The sequence below is a fragment of the Pongo abelii genome, chromosome 15 (assembly GCF_028885655.2).
Source record: "Pongo abelii isolate AG06213 chromosome 15, NHGRI_mPonAbe1-v2.0_pri, whole genome shotgun sequence".
Taxonomy (NCBI): domain Eukaryota; kingdom Metazoa; phylum Chordata; class Mammalia; order Primates; family Hominidae; genus Pongo; species Pongo abelii.
This window is the reverse complement of record NC_072000.2, coordinates 54103854-54124832: the sequence shown is the minus strand read 5'-3', so window position 1 is coordinate 54124832 and position 20979 is coordinate 54103854. Positions and strand designations below refer to the sequence as shown.

Here is a 20979-nt window from a genome sequence, read left to right as displayed (position 1 = left end):
TTTATCATATATTAAAGAATATTTCAGGCCAGGTGTGGTGGCTCACGCTTGTAATTCCAGCACTACAGGAGGCTGAGGCAGGAGGATCACTTGAGGTCAGGAGCTCAAGACCAGCCTGGCCAACATGGTGAAACCCCGTCTGTACTAAAAATATAAAAATTACCCGGGTGTGGTGGCAGGTGCCCGTAATCCTAATTATTTGAGAGGCTGCAGCAGGATAATTGCTTGAACCCAGGATGCGGAAGTTGCAGTTAGCAGAGATCACGCCACTGCAGTCCAGCCTGGGCGACAGAGCAAGACTCCATCTCAAAAGAAAAAAAAAGAATATTTCTATTGTGTCTCATCTTACAGATAATGCTGAAATAAATATTAACACACGTGTGTTTTTGTCTTGGATTGGTTTCGTTATTATTTATGAAAAAAATCCTAGAAGTGGAATTGTTAGGTCAAAGAATATTTGTATTCTAAATTTTAATTGATGTTTGCATATGCCACAAAGAGGTTGCACCAATTTGCTCTCAGTGAGAAGGAATTTTTTCTTCTTTTTTCATTATATTTTTATTATACTTTAAGTTCTAGGGTACATGTGCACAATGTGCAGATTTGTTACATATGTATACATGTGCCATGTTGGTGTGCTGTACCCATTAACTCGTCATTTACATTAGGTATATCTCCTAATGCTATCCCTCCCCCCTCCCCCCGCCCCACAACAGGCCCCGGTGTGTGATGTTCCCCTTCCTGTGTCCAAGTGTTCTCATTGTTCAATTCCCACCTATGAGTGAGAACATGCAGTGTTTGGTTTTTTGTCCTTGCCATAGTTTGCGGAGAATGATGGTTTCCAACTTCATCCATGTCCCTACAAAGGACATGAACTCATCATTTTTTATGGCTGCATAGTATTCCATGGTGCATATGTGCTACATTTTCTTAATCCAGTCTATCATTGTTGGACATTTGGGTTGGTTCCAAGTCTTTGCTATTGTGAATAGTGCTGCAATAAACATATGTGTGCATGTGTCTTTATAGCAGCATGATTTATAATCCTTTGGGTATATACCCAGTAATGGGATGGCTGGGTCAAATGGTATTTCTAGTTCTAGATCCCTGAGGAATCACCACACTGTCTTCCACAATGGTTGAACTAGTTTACAGTCCCACCAACAGTGTAAAAGTGTTCCTATTTCTCCACATCCTCTCCAGCACCTGTTGTTTCCTGACTTTTTAATGATTGCCATTCTAACTGGTGTGAGATGGTATCTCATTGTGGTTTTGATTTGCATTTCTCTGATGGCCAGTGATGATGAGCATTTTTTCATGTGTCTGTTGGCTGCATAAATGTCTTCTTTTGAGAAGTGTCTGTTCATATCCTTTGCCCACTTGTTGATGGGGTTGCTTGTTTTTTTCTTGTAAATTTGTTTGAGTTCTTTGTAGATTCTGGATATTAGCCCTTTGTCAGATGAGTAGATTGCAAAAAGTTTCTCCCATTCTGTAGGTTGCCTGTTCACTCTGATGGTAGTTTCTTTTGCTGTGCAGAAGCTCTTTAGTTTAATTAGATCCCATTTGTCAATTTTGGCTTTTGTTGCCATTGCTTTTGATGTTTTAGACATGAAGCCTTTGCCCATGCCTATGTCCTGAATGGTAGTGCCTAGGTTTCCTTCTAGGGTTTTTATGGTTTTAGGTCTAACATTTAAGTCTTTAATCCATCTTGAATTAATTTTTGTATAAGGTGTAAGGAAGGGATCCAGTTTCAGCTTTCTACATAAGGCTAGCCAGTTTTCCCAGCACCATTTATTAAATAGGGAATCCTTTCCCCATTGCTTGTTTTTGTCAGGTTTGTCAAAGATCAGATGGTTGTAGATGTGTAGTATTATTTCTAAGGGCTCTGTTCTGTTCCATTGATCTGTATCTCTCTTTTGGTACCAGTACCATGCTGTTTTGGTTACTGTAGCCTTGTAGTATAGTTTGAAGTCAGGTAGCATGATGCCTCCAGCTTTGTTCTTTGGCTTAGGATTGACTTGGCAATGTGGGCTCTTTTTTGGTTCCATATGAACTTTAAAGTAGTTTTTTCCAATTCTGTGAAAAAAGTCATTGGTAGCTTGATGGGGCTGGCATTGAATCTATAAATTACCTTGGGCAGTATGACCATTTTCACGATATTGATTCTTCCTACCCATGAGCATGGAATGTTCTTCCATTTGTTTGTATCCTCTTTTATTTCATGGAGCAGTGGTTTGTAGTTCTCCTTGAAGAGGTCCTTCACATCCCTTATAAGTTGGATTCCTAGGTATTTTATTCTCTTTGAAGCAATTGTGAATGGGAGTTCACTCATGATTTGGCTCTCTGTTTGTCTGTTATTGATGTATAAGAATGCTTCTGATTTTTGCACATTGATTTTGTATCCTGAGACTTTGCTGAAGTTGCTTATCAGCTTAAGGAGATTTTGGGCTGAGACAATGGGGTTTTCTAGATATACAATCATGTCATCTGCAAACAGGGACAATTTGACTTCCTCTTTTCCTAATTCAATACCCTTTATTTCTTTCTCTTGTCTGATTGGCTTGGCCAGAACTTCCAACACTATGTTGAACAGGAGTGGTAAGAGAGGGCATCCCTGTCTTGTGCCAGTTTTCAAAGGGAATGCTTCCAGTTTTTGCCCATTCAGTATGATATCGGCTGTGGGTTTGTCATAAATAGCTCTTATTATTTTGAGATACGTCCCATCAATACCTAATTTATTGAGAGTTTTTAGCATGAAGGGCTGTTGAATTTTGTCAAAGGCCTTTTCTGCATCTATTGAGATAATCATGTGGTTTTTGTCTTTGGTTCTGTTTATATGCTGGATTACGTTTATTGATTTGCATATGTTGAACCAGTCTTGCATTCCAGGGATGAAGCCCACTTGATCATGGTGGATAAGCTTTTTGATGTGCTGCTGGATTTGGTTTGCCAGTATTTTATTGAGGATTTTTGCATCGATGTTCATCAGGGATATTGGTCTAAAATTCTCTTTTTTTGTTGTGTCTCTGCCAGGCTTTGGTATCTGGATGATGCTGGCCTCATAAAATGAGTTAGGGAGGATTCCCTCTTTTTCTATTGACTGGAATAGTTTCAGAAGGAATGGTACCAGCTCCTCCCTGTACCTCTGGTAGAATTCTGCTGTGAATCCGTCTGATCCTGGACTTTTTTTGGTTGGTAAGCTATTAATTATTGCCTCAATTTCAGAGCCTATTATTGGTCTATTCAGAGATTCAACTTCTTCCTGGTTTAGTCTTGGGAAGGTGTATGTGTCGAGGAATTTATCCATTTCTTCTAGATTTTCTAGTTTATTTGCATAGAGGTGTTTATAGTATTCTCTGATGGTAGTTTTTATTTCTGTGGGATCAGTGGTGATATCCCCTTTATCATTTTTTATTGTGTCTATTTGATTCTTCTCTCTTTTCCTCTTTATTAGTCTTGCTAGCAGTCTATCAATTTTGTTGATCTTTTCAAAAAATCAGCTCCTGGATTCAATGATTTTTTGAAGGGCTTTTTGTGTCTCTATTTCCTTCAGTTCTGCTCTGATCTTAGTTATTTCTTGCCTTCTGCTAGCTTTTGAATATGTTTGCTCTTGCTTTTCTAGTTCTTTTAATTGTGATGTTAGGGTGCTAATTTTGGATCTTTCCTGCTTTCTCTTGTGGGCATTTAGTGCTATAAATTTCCCTCTACACACTGCTTTAAATGTGTCCCAGAGATTCTGGTACGTTGTGTCTTTGTTCTCGTTGGTTTCAAAGAACATCTTCATTTCTGCCTTCATTTCGTTATGTACCCAGTAGTCATTCAGGAGCAGGTTGTTCAGTTTCCATGTAGTTGAGCAGTTTTGGGTGAGTTTCTTAATCCTGAGTTCTAGTTTGATTGCACTGTGGTCTGAGAGACAGTTTGTTATAATTTCTGTTCTTTTACATTTGCTGAGGAGTGCTTTACTTCCAACTATGTGGTCAATTTTGGAATAAGTGTGATGTGGTGCTGAGAAGAATGTATATTCTGTTGATTTGGGGTGGAGAGTTCTGTAGATGTCTGTTAGGTCTGCTTGGTGTAGAGCTGAGTTCAATTCCTGGATATCCTTGTTAGCCTTCTGTCTCATTGATCTGTCTCATACTGACAGTGGGGTGTTAAAGTCTCCCATTATTATTGTGTGGGAGTCTGAGTCTCTTTATATGTCTCTAAGGACTTGCTTTATGAATCTGGGTGCTCCTGTATTGGGTGCATATATATTTAGAATAGTTAGCTCTTCTTGATGAATTGATCCCTTTACCATTATGTAATGGCCTTCTTTGTCTCTTTTGATCTTTGTTGGTTTAAAGTCTGTTTTATCAGAGACTAGGATTGCAACCCCTGCCTTTTTTTGTTTTCCATTTGCTTGGTAGATCTTCCTCCATCCCTTTATTTTGAGCCTATGTGTGTCTCTGCACGTGAGATGGGTTTCCTGAATGTAGCACACTAATGGGTCTTGAGTCTTTATCCAATTTGCCAGTCTGTGTCTTTTAATTGGAGCATTTAGCCCATTTAAATTTAAAGTTAATATTGTTATATGTGAATTTGATCCTGTCATTATGATGTTAGCTGGTTATTTTGCTCGTTAGTTGATGCAGTTTCTTCCTAGCATCGATGGTCTTTAAAACTTGGCATGTTTTTGCAGTGGCTGGTACCAGTTGTTCCTCCGTGTTTAGTGCTTCCTTCAGGAGCTCTTGTAGGGCAGGCCTGGTGGTGACAAAATCTCTCAGCGTTTGTTTGTCTGTAAAGTATTTTATTTCTCCTTCACTTATGAAGCTTAGTTTGGCGGGGTATGAAATTCTGGGTTGAAAATTCTTTCCTTCAAGAATGTTGAATATTGGCCCCCACTCTCTTCTGGCTTGTAGAGTTTCTGCCAAAAGATCAGCTGTTAGTCTGATGGGCTTCCCTTTGTGGGTAACCCGACCTTTCTCTCTGGCTGCCCTTAACATTTTTTCCTTCATTTCAACTTTGGTGAATCTGACAATTATGTGTCTCGGAGTTGCTCTCCTCAAGGAGTATCTTTGTGGCATTCTCTGTATTCCCTGAATTTGAATGTTGGCCTGCCTTGCTAGGTTGGGGAAGCTCTCGTGGATAATATCCTGCAGAGTGCTTTCCAACTTGGTTTCATTCTCCCCATCACTTTCAGGTACACCAATCAGACATAGATTTGGTCTTTTCACATAGTCCTATGTTTCTTGGAGGCTTTGTTTGTTTCTTTTTATTCGTTTTTCTCTAAACTTCTCTTCTCGCTTCATTTCATTCATTTGATCTTCAATCACTGATACCCTTTCTTCCAGTTGATCAAATCGGCTACTGAAGCTTGTGCATTCATCACGTAGTTCTCGTGCCATGGTTTTCAGCTCCATCAGTCATTTAAGGCCTTCTCTACATTGGTTATTCTAGTTAGCCATTCGTCTAATCTTTTTTCAAGGTTTTTAACTTCTTTGCGATGGGTTCGAACTTCCTCCTTTAACTCAGAGAAGTTTGATCGTCTGAAGCCTTCTCTCAACTCGTCAAAGTCATTCTCCATCCAGCTTTGTTCTGTTGCTGGTGAGGAGCTGTGTTCCTTTGGAGGAGGAGAGGTGCTCTGATTTTTGGAATTTTCAGTTTTTCTGCTCTGTTTTTTCCCCATCTTGGTGGTTTTATCTACTTTTGGTCTTTGATGATGGTGACGTACAGATGGATTTTGGTGTGGATGTCCTTTCTGTTTGTTAGTTTTCCTTCTAACAGTCAGGACCCTCAGCTGCAGGTCTGTTGGAGTTTGCTGGAGGTCCACTCCAGACCCCGTTTGCCTGGGTATCAGCAGCGGAGGCTGCAGAACAGCGAATATTGCTGAATAGCAAATGTTGCTGTCTGATCATTCCTCTGGAAGTTTCATCTCAGAGGGGTACCCGGCTGTGTAAGGTGTCAGTCTGCCCCTCCTTGGGGGTGCCTCCCACTTAGGCTACTCAGGGGTCAGGGACCCACTTGAGGAGGCAGTCTATCCTTTCTTGGATCTCAAACTCCGTGCTGGGAGAACCACTACTCTCTTCAAAGCTCAGCTGGAAATGCAGAAATCACCCGTCTTCTGCGTCTCTCATGCTGGGAGCTGTAGACTGGAGCTGTTCCTATTTGGCCATCTTGGAACCACCCCCGCCCCCCACCCCGCCCCACCACTGAGAAGAAATTTTCAATACTGAGTCTAACCATCCTTTTTATCTAACTAGGGTTTTATATAACTAACATACAGCTTTGCTGTGTGCTATGACAGGTAAATCAGATGATAAATATATTAAAGAAATGGACACATTTGTCAAAATGTTTTGAATTGCTTAATGGGAAAGAGTGTGAGAGCCTGATGAATCTCTGGCAATGACACTCTTGTGGCAGAGAAGAATCAGGTGTGGTTTTCATGTCTGGTAACTTGCAAATGGTCACTTGTGCAAGATATTTACCATATTTCACTGGGACCTCCTAACATCATCCTCTTTTGATCTAAACCCAGGTTGGCAAAGAAAATGCGTATGATATGAACTTGTACACCTCCCTGAATGCTACATCAGAGAAGCATATAGAATTCAACTCTATAAAATCCACCTTCCCCTCTGAAATGTACATCTCAAGATGTGTGTTCCTGAATCAGGTTAGTCTAAACTTACTTGACTTTCTTCATCGAAGCCACCTGAGAATTCAGTAATTCCTTTGCATTTGTGGCTTTTAAAGATTCCCACCTCAGCTGGAGGGTTTAGTGTGTAGATCATTAACACCTGAGACTTTTGGGCCCCACCTGAAGTTGTACAGTGGTAGAGAAACACAACTGGCTGCAAACGTATCAGCCTGAGCTTTTAGATTAAAGCTGTTAGCCACAGCAAGCTTGTAGATTAGCTATGAACTCCATGTGAGTTCTGTCCTCATCCATCATTACCAAGGATGGTAAAAAGTCAACTATCTTATAAACCTAGCCTGTATCTGGTATGACTTTACTGCTCCCCATCCTAACAAGGCACAGACGAGTAGGTGACACCTAGCCTAATGAAAAATCATTTTTAGATGCTACAGAATAAATTTCCTGCTGAGTTAGGCCCAGATCATTCTATTAACAAAATGTGCTGAAATATGAAAAAGTATACAGAAGCAGGGCACAGGCAAATTTGAGCAGAAAAGAGTAGACAAAGAGACTAGCAGGCAAGCTGTTATAGCAATTCAGGAAGAAGATGGTGAAGGCCTAGACTAAGGTAGTCCTAGCAAAAGCAGAAGGGAAGTAGCCAATCTGAAGAGCCAGGCACGGTGGCTCACGCCTGTAATCCCAGTACTTTGGGAGGCTGAGGCAGGTGGATCACTTGAGGTCAGGAGTTCAAGACCAGTCTGGCTAACATGGTGAAACCCTGACTCAACTAAAAATACAAAAAAAATTAAAAAATGAGTAGCCGGGCATGGTGGTGCACACCTGTAATCCCAGCTACTCGAGAGGCTGAGAGGCAGGAGAATCACTTGAACCTGGGAGGCAGAGGTTTTAGTGAGCCAAGATTGCGCCACTGGACTCCAGCCTGGGCAACAGAGTGAGTGAGACTCCGTCTCAAAACAAAAAAGAGAAGTAGCAAATTTGGGAGCCACCAAAGGAAGGCTAAATCAGGATGAAGGTAAGAGTGTAGTGCAAAGAGCTCAGGCTATATTCTGACCTCTACCTCACAGCCGAGTGACCTCAAGGCCCTGAATCATTCATTCTGAGCCTCTGTTTTTCCACCTGCAAAATTAGGAGAGGGTGGGCCCTAAATCCATTGAGTGTCCTTAGAAGAGATAGGAGAGGGAAATTTGAGACATACGGTCATGTGACGATGGAGGCAGAGATTGGGGTGATGGGTCCATAAGCCAGGGGACACAAGGGTTGCCAGCAGCCACTGGAGGCTGGAGAGAGGCATGGCAGGGACTCCCCCTCTGAGCCTTCAGAAGGAACCAACCCTGCCGACACCTTGATTTCAGACTTCTGTCCTCCAGAGCAGGGAAAGGATACACTTCTGTTGTTTTAAGGCACTGAGTTTGTGGTAATTTGTCACAGAAGCCCTAGGAAATGAACACACCATCAAGCTGGGAAGCCTTGGCAGTCCGGGGTCACCATGGCTGTTCACCCACGCCCGTCTGTCCTCAGGGACCGTGTTCTCCTGGAGGCATCCACGCTGGCTTTGGAAGCTCGTGGTATAGTTACTCAGGGGCATCATCATGTTTCGATAATGCTGCTCTCCTTCTCAGAAGCTAGAGTGAGTTCCAGTTGATTCCAAATTACATTTAAACACTTTCTCATTTGCCTCAAGGTTTTTTTCTTGGGGAAAAGGCCTGAACACTCTCGTTCCCTGGGGCCATTAAATTTCGCTTGTTTTATAATCAACATAGCAGTTATGTGATAGTTGACAAAGCAAATCACGGCACACGATCTGTCTCTAGCTGTTGCTTAGAACAGTGAATCTCAAACTGGGCACACCAGAACCATGTAGAAGGTTTGTTAAAATACTGGCTCCCTTCCCTCCACCCCTGCCCTCCTGCCCTGTTTCTGATTCAGTAGGCCATGGATTTCTCATTTCTAACAAGCTCTCACATGGTGGGTGGTGTCATTGATACTGGCCCCTGCTACACTCAAAACCAGAAAGAGTCTCAAACTTTATGGCACATTAGGATTACATAGGGAGCTCCCAAACATCCCATGCCAACGTTGCACCCCATGCCTATTCAATCAGAATCTCTGAGGGCGAAACTTAGGCATCAGTCATTTTTAAAACTCCTCAGATTTTGTTTTGTTTTGTTTTGTTTTTTTGGGGTGGACGGGGACAGGGTCTCACTCTGTTGCCCAGGCTGGAGTGCAGTGGCACAATCTTGGCTCGCTGCAGCCTTGACCTCCTGGGCTCAAGCGATCCTCCCACCTCAGTCTCCAAGTAGCTAGAACTACAGGCTTGCACTACCACGTCCAGCTAATTTTATTTTATTCTATTTTTGTAGAGATGAGGTCTCACTATGCTGCCCAGGCTTGTCTTAAACTCCTGGGCTCAAGTGGTTCTCCCATCTCGGTCTCTCAAAGTGTTGAAATGATGGGCATGAGCCACGGTGCCCGGCCATCAAATGATTTCAATAGCCGATCAAACAAAAACAAAAACAAAAACAAAAAACAGTGGCTTAGTGGCCCTCCCTTCCTCCTCTCAGCCAGTCCCAGAGAAGCTGGAGGGCTGGGAGATGTCCTGGTTAGGCTTGGGGCCCATCCCTCAAATCCAGGATTGGGGTCCAGCCTTGGAGTGGGGAAAGAAGACAGAAACCAGGATTCCAAGGAGACAGCACCTTCCTGTGGCCACTGCCTACAGGTTCAATCTGGGGGGCCCAGCAAGAGAGGGATGCTAGAGCTTGGTCCAACGGCCTGGGTGCAACTCTCCCTGCTTTATGATTCTGATGTCTGTGGCTTCACTCCTCTTTGTTCTCCTTTCCTTATCTATAAAATGGGGATAATAAAAATGCCTATCACAAAGCAAAGCTCTAAAAGATTAGAGAAAGAAATGTACTTAAAGTACCTTGCCCAGGTGGTTTAAAAGGGAGAGCTCAGCAAATGCTAATTTCCCTTTCTCGCCTGCCCTCCATGTGTTTTCTCCTCCATTCTGAACTGAGCGGAAGAAAGACAGACAGGCCCACTCATCCTTTGCTTCTAGTTTCACAGCCAGAGTTTGGGGCCTGACATCTTAGTCTCACTATTTTTCCTATTAAAAGAGATCTTTAGGACTACCATTTTTTGGTTTGTTTATTATTCCGAGATTCCTTTAAAATACACATATGTATCCCTCCTTTGTAAGTGGAAGTGTACTTTATACCTTTTTCTCCAGTTTGCTTTTTTTCACCAATCTTTTTTTTTCTTTTTTCTTTTTTTGAGATGGAGTTTTGCTCTTATTGCCCAGGCTGGAGTGCAATGGGGCAACTTGGCTCACTGTAACCTGCACCTCCTGGGTTCAAGCGATTCTCCTGCCTCAGCCTCCTGAGTAGCTGGGATTACAGGTGCCCGCCACCACGCCTGGCTAATTTTTGTGTTTTTAGTAGAGAGGGGGTTTCGCCATGTTGGTCAGGCTGGTCTCGAACTCCTGACCTCAGGTGATTCACCTGCTTCAGTTCCCCAAAGTGCTGGGATTACAGGTGTGAGCCACCGTGCCCGGCTTTTTCACCAATCTTGAGAGCTTGTTTGGAGGTTCTGGCAGGGGAGCACAGCTACTCATATACCTTTGACCAAAGAAGGACTAGTCCTCCTCTATCAGGGATGGTTGTCCTCTTTGACCGAGAGCACAGCTTCAGGAGGGAGGCACATAGAGCAGTGAGGGAGGAAGGGGACACCTGCCTAGCCAGCCAGATGAGCTGAATCAACCCTGGCGATCAATGGAGCGACAGATGTCACAGCCAGATCACCCTGCATCCATTTTCACAAATCTTGACAATTACTCCATGGCATGTTATGAAAATATTATTTTTGCTCCTTTGGAGAGCTGCACAGCCTTCCATTATGTGTGTGGATAGGCCATAATTTATTCAACCAGTTCCCTACCTTGGGTTGCTGCCAGTCCTTTACTTATTACAACAGTGCAATGATCACGCTTGTGTATGTTTTTGTGTTTTTGCTAGCATGTCTTTGGGAAGGACTCCTGGGCAGTTACTGCTGCTGCCCCATCTCGGCAAATGCTCGGTAAGCCCCTCAGGCTCATTAAGAGACACTGAGTGCTAACCCTATCTTCCACAGCTTCTTTCCACAGTTGACCAGGCTTTGCCCACAGAGGCAGCAATAAGAAGGTGGCCTCTACCTCACTGTGGTCCTCCAGATCTCATCCCAGTGCATCTTGTTGGGAGCACCTAATGCCTAAGCAGAATTCTAGCTGCAGAGGAATCTGGAAACATAGTTTTTAGTGTCTCTGTCATACAGGAAGGCTCACAGTGGGTGGGAGTGCCAGGCACCACATCCAGCTCACCAACTTCATTCTTTTCCTTTACAAATGCGAACACTGAGTCATGGAAGGGTTTTATTTGCTCAAGATCACAGAACTGGTTCACGGCCAACAGCCCCAGCTTTTGCCCTTCACTGTCTATGCAGTTTGTCCCTGGTGAGTTAGACCTTTCATTGACCAAACACCTTAGTAAAACAGGAGCCACTCCATACACTGTGAGCTTTTTGTTTTCTCCATGTGACAAAACACACCCCTTCAAAGCCTCCCTTTGGATATATTATAATCATTGAGTAATGCTGTGAGCTGAACCCTGTCCTGCCTCCCCTTCCCCAATTCATATGTTGAGGTTCTAACCCCCGGTACCTCAGAGTGTGACCGTGTGGGGAAATGGGGTCTTTACAAAGGTAACCAAATTAGAATGAGGTCATCAGCGTGGGCCCTAATCCAATAGGACTGTTGTCCTTATAGGAAGAGGACACTGGAACACAAACAGTATGGAGGAAGATGATAAAAGGACACTGGAATAAGACGGTCATCTACAAACCTGGCAGAACCAGGGACAGGTCTGTCCCTCACAGCCCTCAGAAGAAACGGACCTTGCCAACACCTGGATCTCAGATTTCTAGCTTCTGAAACTAAAACATATATTTCCATTGTTTAAGCCACCCAGTTTGTGGTGCTTTGCTATGGGCCCCCTAGCAAACTAATACAGTAACTAAGATCTGGTAAGAAAAAAGAAACACGTATCCAGGAGACCAAAGTAGCTTCTTTTATAAATTGCTGCGTTCAGTGTTTCTGTCCACATTCATTTCTGCAGCTGCCTCCCCTCTTGATGTTCCTGGTGAGCAGACTCTGGTATCTTCCCCTAAGAGGGGCTCTCTTTCAGAAAATACTTCCTGCATCTCGCATAGTTCAGAAGCCTCTGGAGTGGTGAATTGGCTGCAGCTTCCAATGGTGATAGCATCACCAGCCCTCACAGAAAGGCAATCTGAGCACCTCAGAGCTTTTGCCTCGTTGGGCACCCAATGAGGATTGTCTCTCTCTTTTCAACCCTTCCTCTTGGGGAGCTGTGGCCATCTTACCCTAAATGTATTTTCCCCCATTTTCAGAGGAGGCAAATGTGGCATGCCAAATGCATTTTTAATGACTAAGATCTGCATTTAAACATATTTTCCATCTTTGCTGGGTCATTACGTCGTTAAATCCCTTAATATTTTAATGATTTTTATGCTCAAGCGATGCATAGGTTTGTTCAAGTTATTATTCTCTACACGCTCCATTGCTCATAAGATGCTCCAGCAAGAGCCCACCAAAGGCTCATTTAATACATGGCACTGTTCTCAATGTGTCCTTTCTCGGCAGCCCAGCCCTGGCACTGGCAATGGTCACAGCAGAGCATATCACACCAGGCTTTGGGTGTAAAGACAGAGAGTACAGTTCAAATGACCCGTGCAAATCCCTTCAGAAATTGCCGTGTTGGAGACCCTGACACTATTTCTCACTAAGCGTAGGACAGGCTCTCTCTCTGGTGCGGAAGCAGAGTGTTGTCTCTTCAGTAAAGCCCCAGGACAGGACTGGCCTCTGTCTAGGGGCCATGCTAGTATTATACAAAGGCTTGGTAGTGCTCACGTACGAGAATGAGGCAGGAACCAACATCTATTGGGAACAGCAGATTTATATCCCCTCACTGAGTGAAATGGGCAGAATTGCCTACACTATTTAAATGTTCTCTCTCTCTCTCTCTCTCTTCAGCCTTACTAAAAATATAGCAGTGTACAGCATGGCTGGATATAATATGGCAGACACAGACAGGACTGGACTATGGTCCAGGATACCCAGGTTTCAAAGTCACAAGCCTTTCAGAGATTGCTAATGCAAAGGGACTTAGGAGGCAGTAGACTTAAAGCAGGTAGAAGTCATTGCCTTCTCTGGGCTTCAGTTTCCTCACCTGTAAGATGCATGCTTTTGAGTAGGATGATCCCAAGGCTCCCTTCTGCACCCCCTGACATTTGGTGAGTTCGCAGCAGAGAAAGACTGGCCACCTGGGACAGCCTCAATGACCCAGTGGCCTTCTAGAAAAGCACCAGCCCCCTCCTGTCTCCTCCTGGGAATGTCATAAGACAGAGTTTGGTAAGAGTAAGAACAAAGATGAGAAATGGCTTCTCTAGAGGACGCCTGGAAATCCATTCTACTTGCCTCCTGTGTCTCTTCAGTTGAGCAGATCTTTATCTAGCACCTGCTAAAGACAGAGTGCTGAGTTCTAACCCCTGGCACTTCAGAGTGTGACTGTGTGGGGAAATGGGGTCTTCACAGAGGTAATCAAATTAAGATGTCAGTAGGGTGGGCCCTAATCCAAGAGGACTGTCATCCTTATAGGAAGAGGAAAATGGGACACAAACAGTACAGAGGGAAGACAATAAGAAGACATTTCTTATCATTTAATAAAACAATCAAACTTATATCAAGGTTGGAGTTTCACAATGTCAGGGACAGTTCTCAATGGGCTGTGTTTGTTAGGTACTGGAAAAGTAAAGAAGGTATATAAACTGTCCCCGACATTGTGGAACTCCCAGTCTTAGTATAAGTTTGAATGTTTTATTAAAATCGAGAAAACTGAGTGTTTGGTTTTGGTTGGGGGTGAAATCCATTGGGAACAACTCTATGGCATATCAGGGCTTCTTTCTGAATGAATTTCTAGATTTACATCTCTTCGTGGCTGTGGTCATCATTAGTGATGTTCACCAGATATTTCCAGTTCCCTTTCTACTGAGTAGATAGTAGGTCCATTTGTCTTTGAGCCACTAAAATTAGGTGTGGCTATGTGGCTTGCTTTGCTGATGAAATGTGAACAGAAGTCATGGGTTTCACTTTCAGGCAAAAGCCTGAGGAACCATCACATGCTCTCCCCATGGTTCCTTTTTGGTGCTATGGTAGTGAGTAATACTCCAGAGGGTGGAGGCTGGCTAGCCTGTGTCTCTGGATGAGGATGAAGTGGAGTAGAGACCTTGCTGATCCATGAGGGACATGGAAGATGAGCAAGAAATGAGCCTTTGTGGGTTTAAGCCATGGAGATTTACAAAACCTTTTATTATGGAAAATTTCAAATATGTATGTATATATACAATATAATATATATATGCATATATATATCAAACCTGTTATACCCATTACTCAGCTTCAGCAATGATCAGTGCTCAAATATCAATGATCAATGCATAAAGCCTCTGTGATTTGGAAATTTTTTCTTGCTGCAGCACAACCCAGACAGACCCCACCTAAAACAAGAGGAAAGAATGTGGTTTTATAGAAACACGAGATGAGTGACAAGGAGCTAAAGAGAGTGGACACAAAATGCTTGAGATTTTATTTGTATGCCGTATTTTTAAAAACGTGTATGCTTTTAGTAATTCAGGAGAGCTAAACATCTGCATGAATTAGTTGAAGTAAAAGTTGCTTGTCTTAGTCCATTTGGGTTGCTAGGACAGGAATCCACAGACTGGATAGACATTTATTTCCCACAGTTCTGGAGGCTGGGAGGTCTGAGATCAAGGCGCTGGCAGATTTGGTGTCTGGTGAGGGCCGGCTTTCTGGTTCATAGAGAGCGCCTTCTCCCAGAGTCCTCTTGTGGCAGAAGGGGTTTCCTTCATAAGGGCTTTAATCCCCTCCGTTAAAGGGCTTCAGGGCTCTGCCCCCAAGACCGAATCACCTCCCAAAGCCCCACCTCCAAACACCGTCACCCTGGGGGCTAGGATTTCCACCTGTGAATTTTACCTAGCATTGCTGGACACTCAGAGTGGGCCTGCTTTGTGGACTCCTGTCCCTTCGTCTCCACCTAAGGCCACCTCCTCCAGCTCACCCTCCAGCTCTCCTGGTAGCTGGCATTTAGCTTCTCATGAGCTCTGCAATGTGTTTTCTGTGGAGAGAGATGGAAGACCGGTGGCCTTGTGCAGGGACCTACCTCAGCTTTCTGGGCCCAGCTTTTCACATCTGGCCTCATGAAGGACATGTAGCTGCTGCCGACTTCAGGGGCAGCTCCAGAGAGTTAGGCCTGCTGAACAGTTAAGTCCTGCTCTCTCCACAGAGCCAGTTTGATGTACTGCATTTTAAGTCACACGGGGACCATGAGGCACATGTTTTGTTATCCCTTAGGTACACTTGTTGCAATGATAGTAGTGTAGCAAAATATCCCAGCAAAACCTCCACTGGTGGCTGAGCCCACTGAGGACCTGTGTTTGCTGGGTTAACTTTCTCTCTGTGTAGTTCCTAAAGGACCAGAGTGTGTTGTCCAGCTACCCATGCTTTTCCGCTAGTCTACTGGACTGCCACAGAGCTGGCACTGCTACTGTTATTCTGATTTTGTAGTGTATGTAATTGGGCAAGTCTCCCCTCTACTCTTCTTTGTAAAAGTTAGTTATTTCTCTATGGAGTTTCTCAAAAAGAAATCCAGTTGGAATTTTGATTGGCATTGCATTAAATTTATAGGTTCATTGTTAATATAATTAGGTCTTTATAAATGTCATCCAAAATAAGTCATCTTACATGAGGTCATCCTACCCAAAATGTGGAATGTACTCTATTTATTCAGATCATTTTATGTTTCCTTATTAGAATTTAAAACATGTTTATAGAAGTTTTGTATATTCTTGTCTATTACCTAGATATATTTTGTAATTCTTGCTGCTATTGTAAATGGTGTCTTTTTAATAATATTTTCCAGCAGTTACTGTGGGTGGACAGAGATGCTATTGATTTTTTGCAGGTAGATTTTGTGTCTGGTGAACTTGCTGAACCTTATGAGTTCTAATTGGTTTGAATCTGTTTTTTCTTTTTTCTTTTTTTTGAGACAGGGTCTCTGTCACCCAGGCTGGATGCAGTGGTGCGATTTTGGCTTACTATAACCTCTGCCTCCTGGGCTCAACTGATCCTCCCACCCAGCCTTTGGAGTAGCTGGGACCACAGGCATGTGCCATGATGCCCGGCTAATTTTTTGTAGAGATAGGGTTTTGCCATGTTGCCCAGGCTGGTCTTGAACTCCTGAGTTCAAAGCAGTCTGCCCACATCAGCTTCCCACAGTGCTAGGATTACAGGCATGAGCCACTGCACTGGGCCTGAATCTGTTTTTTCTAAATTGACAGGTTATTTTGTTTTTTTACTGCTACAGTAAGAAGCACCCTCCACCAACCCCAGTTAATCTCTGTGATAGGTGGAGGGTGGGGCTTAGGGGAAGGGTGACTCACTAGACAGGAGTTGAAAATGCCTGGGTTTTTGTGACACTAACATCTGTGTCCTCCATAGATGGAGCTCATGAGAAGCTGAGTGCCAGCTACCACACACATTCAGACATTTGCTGTCGGGCCACGGGCCATGCTGATGGAGAAAAGGCGGCCTAAATTCTCTGGTAATGGGGGTGAGAGAGAGAGGAATGTGGCAACGAAAAGAAAGACAGAATAAGGAAAGGAATAGGGACTTCAGGGGACTTTGCCTGGGTTGGGGGTCAGGCCGGGGCCTGGGAGGTATGAGAGACAGAGGGTGATAAAAGGGCATCAGGTGTTAGAAAGCAGCTGGACCAGAAGACCCACCATCCGGCAGCAACACCCAAAGACCTTTGGTCACGTAATATGGGGACAGGGAGGGAGGAGCTCTGGCACTGGAGATAGCCCTGGGCACCCGGCAATGCCCTGCCACCCCTCCCACGCTGACTAGTTCACAGAGGCCTTGCCCCGTGCCACTGCACTGCCTTGACACTGACACCCAGCACTGCCGGCCCAGGGACTTCTCAGGGTCCAAACCTCCTACATTCCCAGGGCTCCCTGAAATCAGAGCTGAACCCACAAGGCACACAGAGCTGGGCCTCCGAGCTGGCTCCCAAAAAGAAGTGTGTTGAGGGAAACATTCTCAGCAACATTGAGAATGTTTTCACTGGATGGCTGTTTACCTTGTTTAACGAGAAGCTGTCGCTAAGCATTAAGGTTTCTTTGATTTGGAGACTTCTCTGCACACCAGAGAAACAGTGGCATAGGGCTGCCTCCTGCTCTGCACAGTGTCTTCCGGGGCTGCTGGCGGCAGGATGTGGCAGCCTGGTTCAACAGCTGTGATTAGTGACCCTGATTGTAGCCGCTGGCTGAGTGATTGTAAAATCAGGAAGTGAGGAGGGTTTTGTGTTCCCTCCTGGCCCCTCCTGCAGGAGCTCTGGATGGAAAGGTGAACGTGCTAAGCGCAGTTGTGCTTTGCTGACGTCTGCTCCCATTTTTGCCCCTTCACTGCTTTTAATGAATTCTGGGTTCAGGCACCCTGAGCTCTGAACATATGGAGTCTGTCCTGGGAGAATGTTTGTTTTATAGAGGTGGCGATGAGCAGAGGCATCCAGGCACATCTATTCATGTGGGAAAGCAGAGAGTTGCTCTGGATCCTACCTAAGGCCAGACCCTTCAGGTCTCCAGAGGAGACAGGCCTGGCACTGTCTGTAAGCAACTCTCGAAGAAACCAGATTTTTCCTGTAAACGTATAACCAAAAAAAAAAAGAAAAGACTTTATTTTGGAGCAAAGAAGCCAGAAAAAGGACTAATGGGAGAGCGTAAGTCTGGCCCAATGACCCAAATCCTGAGTTTGTGGAGGTGTTTTCAGGGGCTGAACAGCCAGGCCCAGGGTGGCCCCAGGGAACCCCCAAAGCCCATGAGTGAGGCCTGCGTTTCAGGGTGTGCTCCTTGTTTCCTGTGCCGGCCTGTCTCCACATGCTGGGTGGTTGTGAAACAACGTCTTGCAGTGACTCAGCTTTATAAATAGGACATTTACAGTGAAAATTACAGGAAATTCCCAGAGTCTCCTGCCGGGGCTTATTTTAGGTGTGCGGCTTACACAAGTGAAACCCCAGCCACCCTCTTCCAGCCTCTGCTCCCCACAGCATCCTGGGGTATCTGATTTGAGGCAATTGCTTCTGTTCTGTGACAGGAAACCACCCCAGGAGGTCTGAGAGAAATGAGGAAAGGAGGCGTCCATCTCCAGCCCCCTTCAGACACGCTCCTGGGAGAGAACAGCTCACATTTGGCTCACACTTCCCATGTGCCAAGCGCTCTGCTGTGTTACCTCAGTGACTTTCACTGACTCCCAAGGAAGTGATGGGGATGGGGAAACTGGAATTCAAACCCATCTCCAACTCCCTCCGGATCTCGAGAGATTAACCACAGACGCAACTTTTCCTGAACACAGAACAAGAAGGCAAAAGAAAGCAGAGGTCCCTGTTTTCAGGAGAGGACAGGAGAAAGGTGCCAGTACCCTGGCCTTTGGTTATGTTTCCCTTTCCCTCTTCAATAACACGTTTCTTGGCAGGACATCTTTTCTGGAAAACCAGACTTGAGCTTGGAGTGGCTCAACAGCCCTTGCTGTAGCTAGGTTTGATGGAGGAGCTGAGAGAGCTGCCTGCACCCGGGTAGGAGGCTCTGTCTTGGAGGGGCTCAGGCCATTGCAGGTTTAGGGCCTAAATGTTGTGCAAATATTTGCCCAACAACTCCCAGTGTGCCTTGGAACAAGCAGCAGGAGCGGCCCTGGCTGAGTCCCTGAAGAGAAATGTGGATGCGATGCCTTTGAATGGCTCCCAGCTTCTACTTCCTCATAATTTGCCAGGATCTCTGTCGTCAACGAGCCTGGTTACAAGGAGAGAGGGCTCCGTGCTAGCCTGCCGGGCACGAGGGAACCTTCCGCATTCTCCAGATGAAGCCGGCACACCCATGCCGTCATCAAGCAGCAGGCACTGCCAATGCGTTTTTGAGCTACAGATTTATATTCCCAGCAATCTGTGAGATTCTCCCCCTAGATCCTCGCAAAGCTTCTGAATTTATCGAGTTCAAAACAGAACACCCAAACTGGCTTGTCTTGTATTCTCTTTCAATTAAGGCTGCCTTCCCTAGTCCCCCTAGTTAGAAACCATTGGCTCATCGTTTAGCCCTCTGCTGCTCTGCCCTCTCCCTCCCGAGTCTGATTGATTCTCCCTCCTAGCTCTCCCCTCAGTGCCTGGAGTGCATGGGTCTGACCCAATGGGTGGTTGGCAGGGGTAGGAGTGGGAGTTGGGAGGGGCACATGACCCAAGCTGAGCTCATTAGATCCCAGGGTTTTTCTAGCTGCAGCAGGCTCTTTTCTCTCTAGATGCTTGCTGGAAGGCTGGGAATCCAGAGGGACCTGTGGCCACGCATCCGCAGCCTGGCAAAGCCTGCCTGCAGCAGGGAGGGGACACGGTGCTGCAGGGAGAAGCCGTGATGAGTGGCGGAGAGAGACTTCCTGAGGAGACAGAGCTCCCAGTACAGCTGTCCCCAAACCAAGTCCACCCCCTGCCCCCATCCATCCTTCACAGGCCAGCAGGATTCTTTTCCACGTTCTCCAACTTTTTGTTTTAAAAAAAATCCAACTACAAAGAAGTTGACAGAATAATCCAGTGAATACCTACATACCCTTCACCTAGATTCACCAGTTATTAGCATTTAGTGAGTTATGTTCTCTTTTTCCCTATATATTCATGTATGTGTGTTTTTTCTGAACCGTTTGAAAATAAGTTGCTGATGCCATAACACTTCTCCCCTACATATTTCTGCATGTATTGCCTAAGAATGCGAACATTTTCCCCACAGTCACAATACCGTGATCACATTCAAGAAATTTAACAGGGCTGGGCGCTGTGGCTCATGCCTATAATCCCAGCACTTTGGGAGGCCAAGGCAGGTGGATCACGAGGTCAGGAGTTCAAGACCAGCCTGGCCAACATGAAACCCCATCTCTACTAAAAATACAAAAAATTAGCCAGGCGTGGTGGCCCGCACCTGTAATCCCAGCTACTTGGGAGGCTGAGGCAGGAGAATTGCTTGAAACCGGAAGGCAGAGGTTGCAGTGAGCCAAGATCGCGCCACTGCACTCCAGCGTGGTCAATAAGATTGCAACTCTGTCTAAAAAAAAATAAAAGAAAAAGATTAACAATGATATAATAATATTATCTAATATTAATATATATCCACATTCAATTTTGCCAAGTGGAATTTGTATATGGATATAAGATATTATTATAGTTGTTTTTTTCCCTTTTCAATTCAAGAGCCAATCATGGATAACAAATTGCATTTAGTTGTCATAACTGTTTAGCCCCCTGTAACCTAGAATTGTTTTCCTGTCCTTTTTTATATTTCATGATATTAGCATTTTTTGTATCCTTCCATTTGGATTTGCTTTTTCCTCATGATTAGAGTCATGCTATATATTTTTAACAGAGATAACACTGGATTGTTTTCAGTGTATCACATTAAGAGACACATGATGTCAGTTATTGGTGGTATTAAGTTTGATCACCTTGTTAAGGTGGTGTCTGCCAGATCTTTTCATTGTAAAGGTACGATTTTCCCTTGATACATGGGAATAATTATATATATATATCTGTTCTTGTAAAGTGGAAATTAAATATATGTCCTTATGCTGGTTCCCTTGGCTCCAATTTCCACAGGTCAACATAAAGAAGGCCCAGTTGCACCTGCACACACAGTGGATTGTGCTAGAGGGGAGGAATGCTGAGCTTACAGAATCAGCATCTTTTATGATAGGCCATAAGTCTCTGACCTCTTCTGCAGAAGACATTATCTTTCTTATACTAGGCACTAAGCATGCCTGTACTTTGCTCCAGAGGGAGAGTCTTGTCTTCCAAGGCTATTTGCTATTCAAATGCCTTTGGAAAGAGATTCCAAAACAGAGGCAGTGAGTGCTCCTGCTCATAAGACACCCACAAATGCTAGAGATGCATGGAGAACAGTCTCCCAACAGATCCTGAAAAATTATCTTTCTACAACACAATCCAGTCATGTTATTCCCCCGTTGTGGCTGGTGGCCTCCCAATTCCCAGTCTCTGCACCTTCAGTAGCGGACACCCCCACATCCCCTGACCCACAGCTGTGCGCATGGCTTTCCAGAATTTGGTCTGCGTTTCCCATCTTGTCTCTCAGCAAAGTGTGGCTGTATGATTAAGTTCTGAGCAAGAGGCTTT

At 44.7% G+C, this 20979-nt stretch overlaps 1 long non-coding RNA gene across 2 annotated transcripts; it reads left to right on the top strand.

Moving 5' to 3' along the window:
* Nucleotides 1-1065: 1065 nt before the first annotated feature.
* Nucleotides 1066-20415, top strand: LOC129049897 (uncharacterized). 2 transcript variants are annotated; one of them, XR_008513273.2, is made up of 6 exons: nucleotides 1066-3195; nucleotides 6518-6655; nucleotides 8069-8267; nucleotides 10651-10711; nucleotides 16263-16365; nucleotides 17916-20415. It is a non-coding gene; the product is annotated as an uncharacterized LOC129049897 (long non-coding RNA). The 2 variants fall into 2 exon arrangements; XR_008513274.2 differs by lacking the exon at nucleotides 1066-3195 and having other exon boundaries at nucleotides 6242-6655; nucleotides 19107-20415.
* The last annotated feature ends 564 nt before the right edge of the window (nucleotides 20416-20979 follow it).